The sequence below is a fragment of the Zootoca vivipara genome, chromosome 1, assembly GCF_963506605.1.
Source record: "Zootoca vivipara chromosome 1, rZooViv1.1, whole genome shotgun sequence".
Classification (NCBI taxonomy): Eukaryota; Metazoa; Chordata; class Lepidosauria; order Squamata; family Lacertidae; genus Zootoca; species Zootoca vivipara.
Genome location: NC_083276.1, coordinates 96064059 through 96080429, shown reverse-complemented (window position 1 = coordinate 96080429; position 16371 = coordinate 96064059). Strand labels below are relative to the sequence as shown.

The following is a 16371-nucleotide window of genomic DNA, read 5'->3' as shown; positions in this document are numbered from 1 at the left end:
ATATGGAAAATGGTATTTAGGTGGCACTTGACACCGGCCAAATTAGCCAAGATATATAAAAAGGAATCTGATAGATGCTGGAAGTGTAAAGCAGAAGCAGGAGATTATCTTCACTGCTGGTGGAATTGTAGCAAAGTGAGTATATTTTGGAATAACGTTTACGAGAAATTAAAAAAAATGTTGAAGTGGACGTTTGAAAAAAAACCCGAGACCTTCCTCCTAAGCTTGCTACCTGAGAACACCCCCAAAGATAGGAGAAGTCTCCTCCTATACGCATGTGCAGCGGCAAGAATAGTACTAGCCAAAAACTGGAAAGGAGATAAAGTCCCATCACTTGAAGATTGGCATCTAAAATTGGTAGAATATATGAATTTAGCCAGAATAACGGCAATAATTAGGAAAACTTCTAAACAAAAATTAAAAACGGAATGGAGTTATGCAGTAGAGTATTTTCACAAAGAGGGATTAAGCTCAAAATGGGTGATATGCCTAGAATAGAAACAACAAGCTGCTAGATAAACATTTAAAGTAGGGAAGATGGAAATGAAATGAATAAAAATATGTGTATAATATATTTGAGAAACACATAATTATTAAAGAGAATCATTTCAAGGAAGAAACACAATGATTTAGGAATGGTGAAAGGAAACCGATCTCATTATCTGGAAGTTTCTTTTTATTGTGGGATATTTCCCCTCTCTTTTTTTTTCTTTTTTTTTCTTTTTTCTTTTTATGGTACTTCGAAATTGTACCTTCTTTTTTTTTTTTCTCTCTCTCTTTTTTTTTTTCTTCTTCTCTCTCCTTTGTGTTTTCTTTTTTGCATTTTGTATCTTGTATTTTGTATGCTTTGTGCTTTTGATTTGTCTGTCACCATCTTATCTTTTTGCTTTTTGATTTTGACTACTTTATGTAATTACTGCCATTTTATGAGTTATCACTTGTATGACTTTTAAAAGAAGAAATAAAGTTGTTTTTAAACTGGAAAAAAAAAATAAGATTATTACCCTGATAGGCCTATAGATAGGCTGTACTTGCCGCTACAGTGGGAAGGTAAACGGCGTTTCCGTGTGCTGCTCTGGTTCGCCAGAAGTGGCTTTGTCATGCTGGCCACATGACCTGCAAGCTGTACGCCAGCTCCCTCGGCCAATAACGCGAGATGAGCGCCGCAACCCCAGAGTCGGTCACAACTGGACCTAATGGTCAGGGGTCCCTTTACCTTTATATTACTTGCCGGTACATGTATATCCCACCTTTCTTCCATCATGGAACCCAAACTGGGATACATATGGTCTCCAGGCACTGATCAGACCCAGACCTGCTTAGCTTCAGCAAGCTGACAGCCACATGTGCCTCCAGATCATTTTCTGGCTCTGACCATACCACCAAAACCAGACTAGATCAGGCTATAACAAATCTAGATTTCTTCAAATGAGACAGCATCATCATCACAATTAATTCATTTGTATCCCACCCTTCCTTTCCTTTCACAGGAGCTTAGCACAATAAACAACATCAAAATGTAACCCATACAAATGTTTAGATAAGCTCAAGTGAGAGCCAGGTTTGGCTCTTTAGTTACTGGTAATATGCACATACAGTACTACAAACCTCAATTAATTACAGACATTATTCTTTGGAAAGTCCCTGTTAGATTTCTCTTCCCCTTCTGTGCTCTGTATTAATGTTAACAGTTGTATAATCCTGAGCAAAAGACAGTTGTTTCATTAATTTATGCTCATGTTGTGTTCATATTTACCTCTCTTTTTCTAAGGGAGAGGAGCTTTAATTACACCTCCAGTTAATTATGTCTGATACATGTTCAACCTCCAAATGCATATTGATGACATGATGCCATATCCTAATTATCATAATTGCAGCTTCATTTGAGTGGTTAGAGGCTAAATGTGCTGATGTTTGTAGAAGTCTTTGAGCAACTGGTATTAAAGCAATATGGGAACAAAGTTATGCATACATTTAATATAATCATCTGTAGGAACAAAGAAGGGGGGAACACTATAAAAGCATTTAGCTACAAAGCACTTTTATTAATCTTCATAAGCCACCCACCATCTTTTCAAGTTACTACATCTTCCATGGCCCCTCCTACCCACCCAGCATTATACTCAAGTCCTAGTTTAGTCATTGCAGTGGGATCATGAGTCATACGTCAGGGACACAAACCTTTTTAGAGAGTCCTGTGGTGGTGTGTCCAATACATTCTTAGGAACAGAACAGTAAGCACCTTCTGTTTCAATCAGTGGTATAAATAGGTTTCTATACACCAGACTTCCTCAACCTGGTGTAGCTCTATGGTCTGTGCTTGCATCACTGAAGTGACGTCTCTTGGGCCCAACCTGAGTAGTGTGTATGGAAGTCCTGAAGTCCTGGACTTCCCAGATAACAAGATACCCCCTTGGCCTCACTCATGTGGTTCAAAGGCACCAGCTTGCCTGAAAGAGGTATATAAGACACCATCCAACTGCCCTAGGTACTCAACTCAGGATTTGTATAGGATTTACTCAGGACTTTTTCCAGCTGAAACTTACTGGAACTCAGTTCTGTCACCTCTCAGGTGGACCCCATGGGCATTCTAAGAGAATGAGGAAGGCATTCATGGTGAGTTCTGGTACCTATTTTTCTAGAAAAATAGCACTGAGTTTACCCCTTAGCCTTTCCTTCTCCTGAAGATATCCCACAAGGCAGCAGGTGCAGATATTCGCTCACTGTGTATTCCTGAAGGCTTTCTCACAAATGGGAGATATGTGACAAGGCAGCAGAGGTTTGGGATCAGAGCTTTCCTCCTTCTAGATAGCCTACCATTCCAGGTTGTTGCTTCCCATCTGTTGAATGTAATGCATGAACACTCCTAAAATCATCTTCTTGTCCACAGAAGTCTGGAAGACTTTTTTCAATATGATGTCTGATATTTATCAGGGCATTCATTGGCATCCATAGGACATGAACTATATGTGCTACTTGGTACAAAACTACAGCATGTAGGTATACAGTCTATTAAAGTAGCAGGAGTTAGCAAAATATATGCAGACAACTCTAGTTCTCATTCTTGATATTGATTTGTGCATTTCCATTGCCAATCTCTACCTTGCCCCATGAACAGGAAAATAGAGTGTAATCTCACTTGCATTAAAAGTCTATCTGTTTCCTGTTATTTTGTACATTGTTGGCATAAATGACTGCATGAAGAATATACAGGGGTATTATGAAAAGACAGGAGTGCTTTTACCTTTACAGTACATGACAAGCCCTGGTTACATCTGCTATCAGCTTTCTGCCAAGTTTTTAGAATGAAAATTGCTTTAAAGCTCTTACATGTGAATCATGTTCTGTCTAGTTTTGTTGGTCCTCCTTTCATGTCCTGAAAATAATTTATCATATAAATGGTGTGTTAAGGTATGTTAAAGTAAACTTTTTTCTTTTCTTTTAAGGCTGACATTATCTCTCCAGGGCATCGGGCATCAAATTTTGAGTCACCTCAGGACTCAGATGCCTTTTGAGGGGGAAATAATTTGGATTAATTTAATCCCACCCTTTCTTACTTTTGCACAGTTTTTTGGTTGTCTGAAGCTGTACCTTTAACGTTTTGACTTTCTTCTCCCTTGTAGCATACACCTTAGGTCTCTTTTTGTGTGAAGTTACATACATAAATAAATCTAATCTGATCTAATCCATGATCTAAATCTGATCCAATCACAGTGTAAGGAGGCACAATGAGTTAAACATGATGTTGGCTCAGCCTTCAAATGAGAACAAACACAATAGGGCAAAAAGTGCCACCTAATGTGTGATATGTCAGCAAGAGCATGTTCCCACTGTATTCATGTAAAGGCATCGTGACATAAAGGCCAGTGAAATGTAGTGATGGGCTGGAGTGCAGCACAAGCCAGATGAGCCACAACTAGGGATGTAAGAAGGCAGCAATTTCTGATTCAACCTGTATTTATCACAATCTGTGCTGTTCCCATTCCATTGCAGTTCAGTTTCCACTATATACCGGTACTATGAAATTTGGCTGACTATCTACTGTTTAATTGAGTTATTTACATAACTTACACAACATACATTCATCTTAATATAAGGGAAACCACTATACTGTAACTGTATATCATTTGTGGACATAAAAACAATGTTGTGAACAAATACTGATTGTATTTGCTTGACTGATTTCCATTCATGACCACATGCAAACTGCAGCAATTTCCACTTCCTTTTCTGTTTTCATCTGAATTCCCCAACATTCCTAGTCGCCGGAATGCTGGAAGCACCAAACCTGTCTAAAAGGAGATGGAGGAGAAAAGGAATTCCCTAAATAGTGTATTCCAAAAGTGGAGATGTAATCTTCAGAACATCTCCTTTGCAGGCCCTGAAAGCAATAACACCAGGGCAGCATTGGAATAGCATGCCTCTTCCAAAACAACAAAAAGCCCTTCTCAAAGAACAGTATAGGTATCCCCTAGTTGACTTCTGCCATAGGAAAGTTTGTCAACACCCCCAGCGCGCCACTATTTCCAAATATTTCCACAAAAGTGTTTTGTAACTTGATTAATAAATGCACAGCATTTGTGCAGCAGAAAATTAGTTTTCCATTCTTTGTGGAGTTACCGCTTTGCCATAAATTAGATTCTCCTTCTCTGCAGGGTTCCTCCTTTGCCATAAGTTCCCTTACTCTTTATAACTCTTTTGCTCCCCTCTACCAGCAACACACCGGCAGCCTGGGGAAGGAAAGGAAGACAGTGGAGAATTGCCATTAGAAACGGTGGAAACAGTCCTTGCTTGTTTATGTCTTTGCTCCAGAAGGATTGATTATCTTTCCTCTGATAGCTGCCATTTTATTTATATATACTGTTTGAAATTTCAAAGTTGCATTTCTGTACTTTTACTCTCCTTGGAGCTATTAAGTGACTTAATAAGTGTTTAAATATTTTCTCAGTTAAGAAAGCCTCTTTTTGTGGGTGGGTGTGGGTGTATAAAACAGAAAACGCTGTTAGCTTTGCTAAGGCTTGTTCCAACAACATTTAGGTTTGTCATTGTTGCATTGAGACTCCACTAACCTAGGCCATCCATATATTAATTTAAAAGGTGGAAGGCTAAAGGTCAGAAATCCTACAAGTTGTGAGTCATCATGTGGAAACTCCTTGCTGCTCCCACAGTGCTACCGTAGCTTTACCCAATGAGTCATTCTCTGCAGCCTTCATAGAATGTCACATATGGAAACTGAGGGTTATTCCTCCGCCCCCATGTTTCAGACCTCAAATCATGATGCCATAGGAGTGCAAATCTGGTTCAAAGGTACACACCAGTGTAGCAACAAGGATCACACATTCAAGATCATAACTGAAATTATTTAAGGCCTCATCTGCATTATACATTTAAAGTAGTAGTATATCAATTTAAGCAATCATGGCTTCCTCCAAAAAATTCTGGGAACTGTAGTCTGTTAAGGGTGCTTAACAGAACTACAGTTCCCACAAGTCACAGAACTACAATCCATCTTCCGAGGGAACTCTGCAACTTCTAGCTCTGTGAGAGAAATAGGGGTCTCCTAACAAGCCTCAGCATCCCAAACAAACTACAGTTCCCAGGATTCTTTGCCGGTATGGTACTGCTTTTCCATAAGCCAAAGTTGCTTATGGAAACACATTGACCAGTACATGGACAGTAGAGACAATGGCCTGGTTAACAAATCATACTAAGCTAAACTATGGCTTGGCTTAGACCACATTACTGTGCAGCCAGCCAGAGAGGAGCTACCAGCTGCTTTGTCCTTTTTGTTGTTATGCTGTGCTGAGTAAAGGCAAGGTTTGACTCAGTATGTTGTCTGAGCCAGGGCTCATGGCTAAGGGCTCTCTTCATGAACCATGTTTTGTTTGCCTCCATTTTCTAGGGGAGAGCACAACTGATGTTAAATGTAAGCTTGTCACCTTTTCCAACTTGTTTTTGTAAGCATTCAGCATTGTCTCATAACAAGTGCCATTGTTGCACATTTCTGCCTGCTTATTATTATGGCTTTACCAGCTGCTAATGTGCCAACCAAGGCCTTCCTTATCGACTAGCAAGAACTTCTTATAATCCAGTCAAGCCTTTCTCATTCATTAGCAGCCAACTGCCAAGGTCTTCTCTGACTCATGACAATCAGCTTCTCTGTAGATAAGCCTATGCAAAGTCAAATGAAATTACTATCATTCATTTTGATCCATTGGGGCTGCCCTAGAGTTTGCTGAATCCGATAGTTATTTTGGCCTGACAGGCCCCGATTAAAAATGATCACCTATACTTCTGGCCAACATACTGTTCATATCCACTGACCATGGTTTTAAACAATAATTTTGGCATACGTACCAGGCATAAATGAATTCCAAAAGCAAAAATATGTTTCATTAAAAAGGGAATGGTGGTTCATGTATTTAATGTGTACAGACTGCGTTGCTGTGATGATGTATAAAAACACAATCACACTTTCTTCTTAGAATGTACTGGATTTGTTTTTTGGTTCAGTCTTGAATGTAGTGGTCTAAGTAGTGCCACTATCCACTGCTGAGATTTGAAATGGTGTTCTCAGTCTTCCTCTGGCTTGTTCACACTCAGGGCTAGATAGATTATTAAGCAGTTGGCTACACCTTGCCTCCAGTGATGGTGAGCTCTTCCCTGCCCAAATCACATTTGCTCAGAAATAAGTCAGAGCCCTTCAAAAAGTCAGAAAATTTTTAGCTTATTTGACTAGAAGTCATTCCCTAGTCCTCTCATCCAGCCACACCAGTACCCCAAATTTCCTTCCTTTTAGCTTTTATACAGGGAAAGTAAGTCAGAAATTATTTTCCAGCTTGTATTGTAACTGAACTGGAGAAGAATTTTGGGACCCATAAAGATACCCTTTTCTTTAAAGAAAGCTTTACAAGACTCTGTAGTTCATCTCTAATTTTTTCATCTTTCCATCTCACTATCCAGATGCATTCATGAGCTTGCAACTCTGAATGTGTGTTTATAGAATCACAAATCTATATGAAGAAATCATTATGGCTTCGGCAATAATGGCAGCGACGGCAACCACCACCACCACCACAACAACATTGACCTCTATTCTAAAATGACAGGCTAATTCTTTGGAACTTTGAGCATAAATGAAAGTTCTAGCCATCAGTGGTGTGGCAGAAAGGTGGTTTTAAACGATGGCAGATGTTTGAGTAAAACAGGGATGAAGAGTCACTGAGAGAAAAATGGTGCTTTGAAACAATAGTAGAGTTTTGAGTAAAGCGAGGATGAAAAGATGTTGAGTAAGAAAATGTGGCCACTTTAAACAACGACAAAGGTTTGAATGAAGCAAGGATAGAGGAATACTGAGAGAGGATAGTGGTGATTAAAACTTTGGCAGATGTTTGAGCAAGTAGGCAGGGAGTGACACTGAAGTGGGGGGGGGAGTGGCAGTTTAAAACAAGGTTTGAGTACAGCAAGAAGGGAGTTTAGTAAAGCTCTGTTCTATTAGCTTTTTGGTGTTGGCTTCTGTGTTGCACACATCTCTGATATTTTACTGTGGGTAGGGGGTGGGGAGAGAAACTGCCATTTCCCTCTCAGTATATCTGCACCTCCACTTCAATCAAAAATTTATCACTTTTCCCCTTTCAGTGTTTCTACCTTTTTGCTGTTTGTTCTCAAACTTCTCCCTCTTCCATTCCTCAACTTTCTCATGTGAGAAAGATAAAGGATGTGGAGCCCTGAAATATTAAATAGTACCTTCACACAATGTATTTCACAATGTATTTTATTAACAAGCAAATACTGTACCCACAACTTCCATCAACTGAAGGTGGAGCAGAAGGCATGGGGAAGGAAAAAAACATGGGCTGGGGAAGGTGGAAAGTGAGCTTAGAAGTTACATGGAGTGTAAAGGGGAAGCTAAATGAGATTAATGTGTGGGAAGTTGCAGGGGATGGCAAATGGATTGAGTAGGGGTGCAGATCCTAGTAATGCATAATTCTTTTACTTTCCTTAAAAGGCTTATGTTGGGTTTTTTGCTGGAAAATATGGTTTTACTATCATATAGACTAAGTTTCAAGCGCCACAAGCACTTCAGTCATGTCTATCTTACTCTTACCAGTCACAGCATCTGAGGTGGAGTGTCACTGCTTTGCCATCCTGCCTGCTGTGGTGGCACTGCTGCTTGTTGAGACTGGGATGAGTTCCAAATAATAAGCATACATATTCCATAAATTACCAACTTAGAAACATTAGTTAAAAATAAGAACTGCCATCATCGTAGCGATAAACCCACCTGAGAACCTGTTCTGCAACTCAGTGGGATCTATTTGGATTTATAAAGTTCCTGGCCACCATTAAACTACCAAATTTCCCAGGAAGTCAGCACAAAGAGAATTGCATGGTGAATGCTTAGAATTTCAAGGCTCTTAAGCATTAATTTCAAAAGAATTGCACGCAGCCAACTTGTTAAATCATGCAACTCTTTGATAAAGTAAGTGGGGGGTTCTGCCTATATAATGTGTGTTTCCTTTTCAACACAGCAACCCTTAAGTGCTTCATTTTTCTGCACCTGCACCTGGCAACTGTTGTTAAAATTTCTGCATCAGGACTGTCAACCTATATTTATGGAAAACAGTCTTCATTGTATTCCAGCCAGAGAATAATCTCCTTTTCTTTGGTGCCTTCATTCTTCTTGATACGCTGGTAGCGATGGTGGAGATGGCGACGAGTGAACATTTAAGCAGCTACAGTTTCACAGGCTCCTACTTACACTACAAAACACATACAAAAGGGGGGGGGGAGCCAGATATTCTTAGATACTATGACTTTGTTCAGAAAAAAAACCCTGTTATGTATGGCTTTAAACCATGAATTTCTGATTTTGCTGTATTCTTAAAGCTCCATTGAGCCCAAAGTTAAGCACATCTAATTCAGACTAAATTCAGTGGCAAACATCAAGGCACATTCTTAATTCTCCCTTGGGAATAAAGATACCATGATGTGCTAAATTTTGGGTAGATGAAACCCCAGCTCTTATGTTTACTGTGTGATTTCCCTAGCATAGCTGCCAAGTTTTCCCTTTCCTCGCGAGGAAGCCTATTCAGCATAAGGGAATTTCCCTTAAAAAAAGGGAGAACTTGGCAGCTATGTTCCCTAGAGTTCTTTTCTCAAAGTGGTCCCAAAAATTTCTTTGGTGTAAGTTTTATCAGCTTTTACAATGGCTATACTTCACCAATATTTTCTAAACAGTTTTTTAAAAAATAGATGTGCCGTTACTTTGGGCAGGTAGGACACATCTAAAGTACATACCTGTGCATACTTACCTACATCTTAAGACTCACGGAATAAAATAAGACCAAATTCAATGTAGACTTTCATAGGATGACACTGCATTTATTTATCAATAAAAGCCTTCTGCCTCCCAGCCCAATGCACAGTCACTCAGAGGAAAGTCCAAATGAATTCAGTCTGACTCACTCCCAAGTAAATATGCCTGGAATTATGAACCTAGACAGCAAAGATAAAAAGAAAACAATAAAGATACAAATACTGAAGGGTAAAATCGATATGGAAACCAAATATTGTATGTACTAATAAAATATAGAAACCAAATATTATGCAAACAAAAAACTAATGTACTGGGATCAGCAAAGAACATGTGGTGTAAGAATATTTTTCAGATACAATCATTATGACTAACTTACAATATCACAAACAATAAGCACTTACAGAGAATAAATCGAAATAAGAAATATAAAAATTATTTTCTGCATACAAGGAATGCAGATTTGGTTCTGTTCTAGAATGTTTGAAAAAGAGAAAGTAGCACTTCCGAGCTTTACAATCTTCTTAATTGCTTTGCTGCTAGATTCTGTTTTTTATTAATTCCTTTCAAATTAATTAAGAATTGTTTGCCAAAAATGATTGATTACACAATTTTGTCTAGATGCATGCTGTTAAGAGGGAGCCGACGATATTCTAGCAATTCCTTTTGATGAAGTAATCAGGAAGCTTCTGGGGCCTGTTTCAGCTGCTGAGGGGCGTGCTTCAAATGCAAATTACTGCCAAATGAGATTCTTTCCAAATTCCAGCCAATTAAAATATATTTAAAGGGCAGCTGCTTAAAGGCAAAAACAATCCTTCCTCACACCCCCAAAACTGTTGCAAAAAACTTTCCAGGCAAAAGTCCTCAAGTTTGTCAAACAAGATCTTTTAAAGTAATGCGTAGCTGCTATTTATTTTGTCCAAACTGGTGGAATCTTGTGAACAGCGCCTATCTGCAGTCAGAAGCTGAGATGACATGTTCAGCACCACCTTAAAAGAGACAAAGCAGGGAGTGTTTGTTCGGGTGTCAGTTTTCTCCTCTTGGCTCTTTAAACCATGTGTGTTTGGCTGCTTGCCCTCTGTGGAGCTGCATACAAATATTGACAGAACACAGTGGTATTTGTTAAGCTGGATCTTGGGAAGTGAATGATTAAAACTCTGAAGGAAGATCTGAAAACTTCAGACCTTCCCTCCTCCCTCTCCTCAAGAATCTTTAACAGAGTGAAAGTGAAAATGCTGAGTTTGGTCAAATGAAAGCCCTGACCTTCTTTTCCTCTGCCTTTGCCTTGCTGTAGGTAAGGACAAACTTCTTGAAATGTTTTTGTTCCTGCATGTTTTTAAATCCCATTATAAATTAGTGGTTGTTTAATGTGTGGCAGTGCTGAAAGGGGCTGGGAATGCTTTTGATTTAATCCTGTGATTTGGGCAAAAGTTATGAGACAATCTTTGTAAATAGATGGACTGTGTTAGCCAGTAACTATGCACCATCAAATGTTAATACTACTTTTCTCACAGTTCCATTACAGTGAGTGATAGGCGCATGAATCTCCTCAGACATTTTAAAGACATACTTACGGTAGATCCAAATATCTGGGACACATGAAATTCATCTCAGAATTCCACCTAGCGGTGTTCAACTGAGAGTTCAAAGTATGCTGCCTGGGTTGTACCTGCGAAATATTATTGTCTCCATCACATAGTTAATCACTGTCATACTGCTTTCTAGTGCCATTGAAAGGGTACTGAAAAAAACCTGTTTGACCTAATATTTTATTTTAACTTGAGAGACTTTTGAAACATTGGAATATTTCCCCCACTGTGTATGCTACTTTGAAGAAATCACTGGATGACTGAAAAAGTGAATACCAAACACTGTCCTGAAATGGGCTTTTTGTAAGAACACTATTTGTTTATTTATTTATATCTAGAGAGAATGAAATAGACCTATGATGCAGTAAAAATTTAGATACCCATGAGCATTACCAGCTGCTTGTTGCTTCCAATTGCTGCATACTAGCACTCAAAACTGCAGAAGCCTGATGATTGCTTTCCATCTCAGTTGCTTATCACCAGCCTTTGGGGCTTCATCTTTTTTCAATGTAAGCAAAGAATCTTTCATGCCATGGGATCATGTTGCAATAGGAGGGTTTTGGTTAAATATGCCTTGTTAATCTTTAATGTATAAGTAGCACTGAGCATTTGCCAAATGGAAACATTTAAGCAACACCTCATGTATCCATTGCCAAAATAAATGCTGGCAGGCTGCAAAAATAATATTTTTAAAAGAATTTTGCAACAAACTTCAACATGTGAGTTCAAATATTCCACAATCCTTTGATGCATCTTGGAAAACGTGCAAATGCAAGTTTGCCTATTAAAATCCTACAGTTTGGGGCTGGAAGTTTGCAAGCGTTCCTCTGATTGAATGGCACTTATTCATGAAGCAGGTCTAGTTGAACTCAATGAAACAGCTTGTTTGAATCAACACTACGCGTCATTAGAGTTAAGTAGAATTAGGCTCATAGGGAATGTTTATGGGCATATGATGTATATGTGTGATTAATATTGAAAGCTACCTTCACAGAGCAACATGTTAATAAACATAATCACATTTTGTGGAATGTCTTTTAAGAAAAGCACAGACACACAGGGTGAGATGGGATTAGAAGCTGAAGTTTTTGGATTGCCTCTCTTTACTTAAAACATTGGCCTTATCCCCAATATTACCCTGCCATGATATTTTATTTGTATCACAACTGCCAAGAAGCTCAGGGGGCTTTACATGGTTTCTTCCATTTTATCTACACAATGATCTTGTGATTTAGTTATGGTGATATTGACTGACCTTAGTGAAACTCAGAAGTTGAAAAGGGTTTCTGTGGTCGAAGCAGATTGGTGTGGATTGCCTTTTTTCAGCTGTGGCTGGTTTGCCCACAATGAATGTTTATGGCCAGGGGTAATCTAGCCACACTGGTCTATTATCTGGAAACCTCCTGTGTGGACTACTGTATCTGGGGCTCAGGGCCGGCTCTAGGGGTAGGCTGGGTGGCACGGGGCAGCAGGCTGGCAGGCCGGGGGGGGGGCGCCACACGGCTGCCTACCAGCCGCGGCAAGAAACGGAGCGGGGCGGGGGAGCCGGAGTGATCTCCGCACCACGGCGCCTGGGTGCCCAACATGCTTAAGATGGCCCTGCTGGGGCTGCCCTTGAAGAGGACTCACAAGCATCAATTAGCACAGAAGGCAGCTGCCAGAATTTTAACCAGCAAGATTGGCTCACTAAATGAATTACTGTACAGTACATTGGCTGCCTAGTTGCTTCTGAGCTAATTTAAAGGCACTTATGCTAACCTTGAAAGTGCTAAAAGGCTTGGTACTCAAATAGGTGAATACACTCCTCTTTGGGGGAAAACAAGCCTGGCTATGCTTTAAGATTTGCAGAGAAGGGTCTTCTCTGTGCCCCACTGTTAAGGAAAGTTCAATTTGTGGTGATATGGATGAAGCCTTCTCCTCAATGGTGCCTATTTGTGTCATGCCCTCCCACTAGAAACACAACAAGCACTTCTTCATATGTAGTAGGGCTCTGTTGCATAATGTCTAAGAGATTTAAGGGTAGTGCTGATATCTCCTTGACAATTCTTTACAAACTCTAAGGCCACTTAATAATGGGTGGACCAACTGAGGGTCATCACCTCATTAAATGAAAACCTGTTAACTTTCCAACATGGCCACGCAATAAGGCCACATCAAAGGACAAATAAAAACAGCTACTGTTCCAGAGGGATTTGTGAGGTATGCTAGAGAAAACCATAAGGAAGCTGAATGCCTCAAACACACTCATTTGTTCCAATACGTTTGCTGGCCATACTTTTTATTGGGAGGCTGCTGAAGGACGTACACAAAACTAAATGCTTTTCTCCTGGGTTAGCAGTCCAAATCTGTCATTGTTGGTTAGGCAAGAAATTTAGTAGACAGATGCAGTAAATATTTTTTTTTCCTGAAAGCAGAAGGAGTTTGTTGCAGGGGTTAAAAAATCCGACCAAAGGGTATGACATTTGTAGGACATCGGGTGAGTTAATATGTAGCAACATTTGCATTTCCTATTGCATTCTAGATTGATCACATGCACACACATTCACACAGATGCACATAGCAATTGTGAGGCATTAGGACAATGGTGGCCAATTTGCTCTCCTTCTTTTTCTTTGTTTGATGTGTGTGCCACAAATCAATCCAAACTGTGGCGTAGTGCCATCCTGTTGTGCTCTGCAGTGGTTTTCTGGTATACAGTATTTAGATATGGGCCGAATAAAATGGCATGTTTTTCTTGTCTGCTGGGCTTGGAACAGCTAGCACAGGAGAGTCAGCCAGCTGAAGTATGCTATAACCGAGCCTGTAGGTCGTTGAGGGAAGGGGACATACAACTTTCTGCTGCCTATGGTGCCTGTGAAACCCATGCCTCCAGACAGGGCTCCTGTGCATTAGGAACAGGGATTATAAAATCAAAAGCAATGCTGATTGTTGAACGCATTCTGCTTCTCCTAGATTCTGTAGTGCAAAGCACAAGAAGTGTTTGGTCAACAAACATGCACATGCAAATTTAAATAGTATCTGTAATTCTTCCTGAGGAAATAATGTGATCTGTCTTGGTATATAACTTGAACTTTGTAGTGTAGCAGACAAGGGAGCCTTGACCTTCTTTCTATACATATGCTTGAACTTTGTTGTTTGTTGTTTAGTCGTTTAGTCGTGTCCGACTCTTCGTGACCCCCATGGACCATAGCACGCCAGGCACTCCTGTCTTGCGCTGCCTCCCGCAGTTTGGTCAAACTCATGTTCGTAGCTTCGAGAACACTGTCCAACCATCTTGTCCTCTGTCGTCCCCTTCTCCTGGTGCCCTCAATCTTTCCCAACATCAGGGTCTTTTCCAAGGATTCTTCTCTTCTCATGAGGTGGCCAAAGTATTGGAGCCTCAGCTTCACGATCTGTCCTTCCAAGGAGCACTCAGGGCTGATTTCCTTAAGAATGGATAGGTTTGATCTTCTAGCAGTCCATGGGACTCTCAAGAGTCTCCTCCAGCACCATAATTCAAAAGCATCAATTCTTCGGTGATCAGCCTTCTTGATGGTCCAGCTCTCACTTCCATACATCACTACTGGGAAAACCATAGCTTTAACTATACGGACCTTTGTCGGCAAGGTGATGTCTCTGCTTTTTAAGATGCTGTCTAGGTTTGTCATTGCTTTTCTCCCAAGAAGCAGGTGTCTTTTAATTTTGTGACTGCTGTCACCATCTGCAGTGATCAAGGAGCCCAAGAAAGTAAAATCTCTCACTGCCTCCATTTCTTCCCCTTCTATTTGCCAGGAGGTGATGGGACCAGTGGCCATGATCTTGGTTTTTTTGATGTTGAGCTTCAGACCATATTTTGCGCTCTGCTCTTTCACCCTCATTAAAAGGTTCTTTAATTCCCCCTCGCTTTCTGCCTTCAAGGTTGTGACATCTGCATATCTGAGGTTGTTGATATTTCTTCCGGCAATCTTAATTCCGTCTTGGGATTCATCTAGTCCAGCCTTTCGCATGATGAATTCTGCATATAAGTTAAATAAGCAGGGAGACAATATACAACCTTGTCGTACTCCTTTCCCAATTTTGAACCAATCACTTGTTCCATATCCAGTTCTAACTGTAGCTTCTTGTCCCACATAGAGATTTCTCAGGAGACAGATGAGGTGATCAGGCACTCCCATTTCTTTAAGAACTTGCCATAGTGTGCTGTGGTCGATCCAGTCAAAGGCTTTTGCATAGTCAATGAAGCAGAAGTAGACGTTTTTCTGGAACTCTCTAGCTTTCTCCATAATCCAGCGCATGTTTGCTATTTGGTCTCTGGTTCCTCTGCCCTTTCGAAATCCAGCTTGCACTTCTGGGAGTTCTCGGTCCACATACTGCCTAAGCCTGCTTGAACTACAGTGTCCATAAGGCCAGACCACTGGCTATGCTGGAATCCAGCAAAGTCTAGAGAGCCACAGGCCTGATAATTTTCTAACAAGAGTCAGTCTTGCACATTTACAGTGCCAACTATAGATCCTTCCTACCTAAAAGATACACCAATCTGGCAAACAATTTAGGTTAGAACTGCAGCTCAGCCTTAACTGGATGGTTGCTCCTGGACAGGGCTGAATGGGATAAATAATCATAGTAAGCATATGTGAAGCATCCTGATTAATATCACGGAGTCCTTGGCACCAACCCTGGTCTCAAAATCCAGACTTTAATGGGAATTTTGCCCAAGCTGGGACTACAGGATCCACTTCTTGTAACAGCAAACAGATGTTCAATTACATTTTTTGGAGCTGATTTTGTGCCCCACCTTCCACTCTATTTCCCTGCTCTCTGCACACTGTAGTGTTCCATTGGGCTTCTCAATATAGTCACTAGCATTTCATGCCTTTGGCATAGAAGAAAACAGCTAAGTTTCAGGAAGTTGCCTTGTTAAGACTTCGTAAAACAATATTTTACAAACACTTTCACATTGACAGCAGGAATGGGACATACCCTGCAATCATAGTAGTTTACAAAAAACATTATGGAATCACCAAGAAAGCTGTCAAAGTCATACTGTATATATATCCCACACTGCTAGCAATTGGGAAGACACTGTAAGGGTGCAAAAGTGTTAGGATAGGAAAGTGAATAAGTTCTATTTGTCTTGGTGAACTGGACCAACACTCCGTTTTTCGTGTTGTTGCAATGCAGTGTGACCAATCTGAAACAACTGGCTCACATGTGCATTAGAATAAATGTACAAATGTTTAACTCGGTTGTGGGAATTACAGCTTCAGACCCCTTTCTTAGCCTTGCACTTTATTAGATAACCTTGAGCAAACCACTCTTTTTGGTCTCTCAACCAGGGCAGGACAAATGGCACCTAGAATTTTGTAGCTCTCAAGATGGATGGGGATTACTGGTAACTATCTTATTGTTCTTCCTAAACTACAGCTTTCTTACCTAAAGTGTAATTTACTGATAGTCTCTTAAATATCACAAAGCTGTTTCTCCTAA

General features: G+C 40.2%; 1 protein-coding gene across 6 annotated transcripts in view; it reads left to right on the top strand.

The window, feature by feature from the left end:
* NCKAP5 (NCK associated protein 5) overlaps positions 1-16371 on the top strand; it is a 556514-nt gene that overhangs the window by 10375 nt on the left and 529768 nt on the right. For 4 of the 6 annotated variants that reach the window (XM_035130291.2, XM_035130229.2, XM_035130247.2 and 1 more), the window contains exon 1: positions 10293-10610. The exons of 1 other annotated variant lie outside the window; for it this stretch is intronic. The gene's annotated coding sequence lies outside the window, so the exon portion shown is untranslated. Of the gene's footprint in view, positions 1-10292; positions 10611-16371 lie in introns of those variants that run through there. One more of the 6 variants, XM_035130254.2, reaches the window with a different exon arrangement.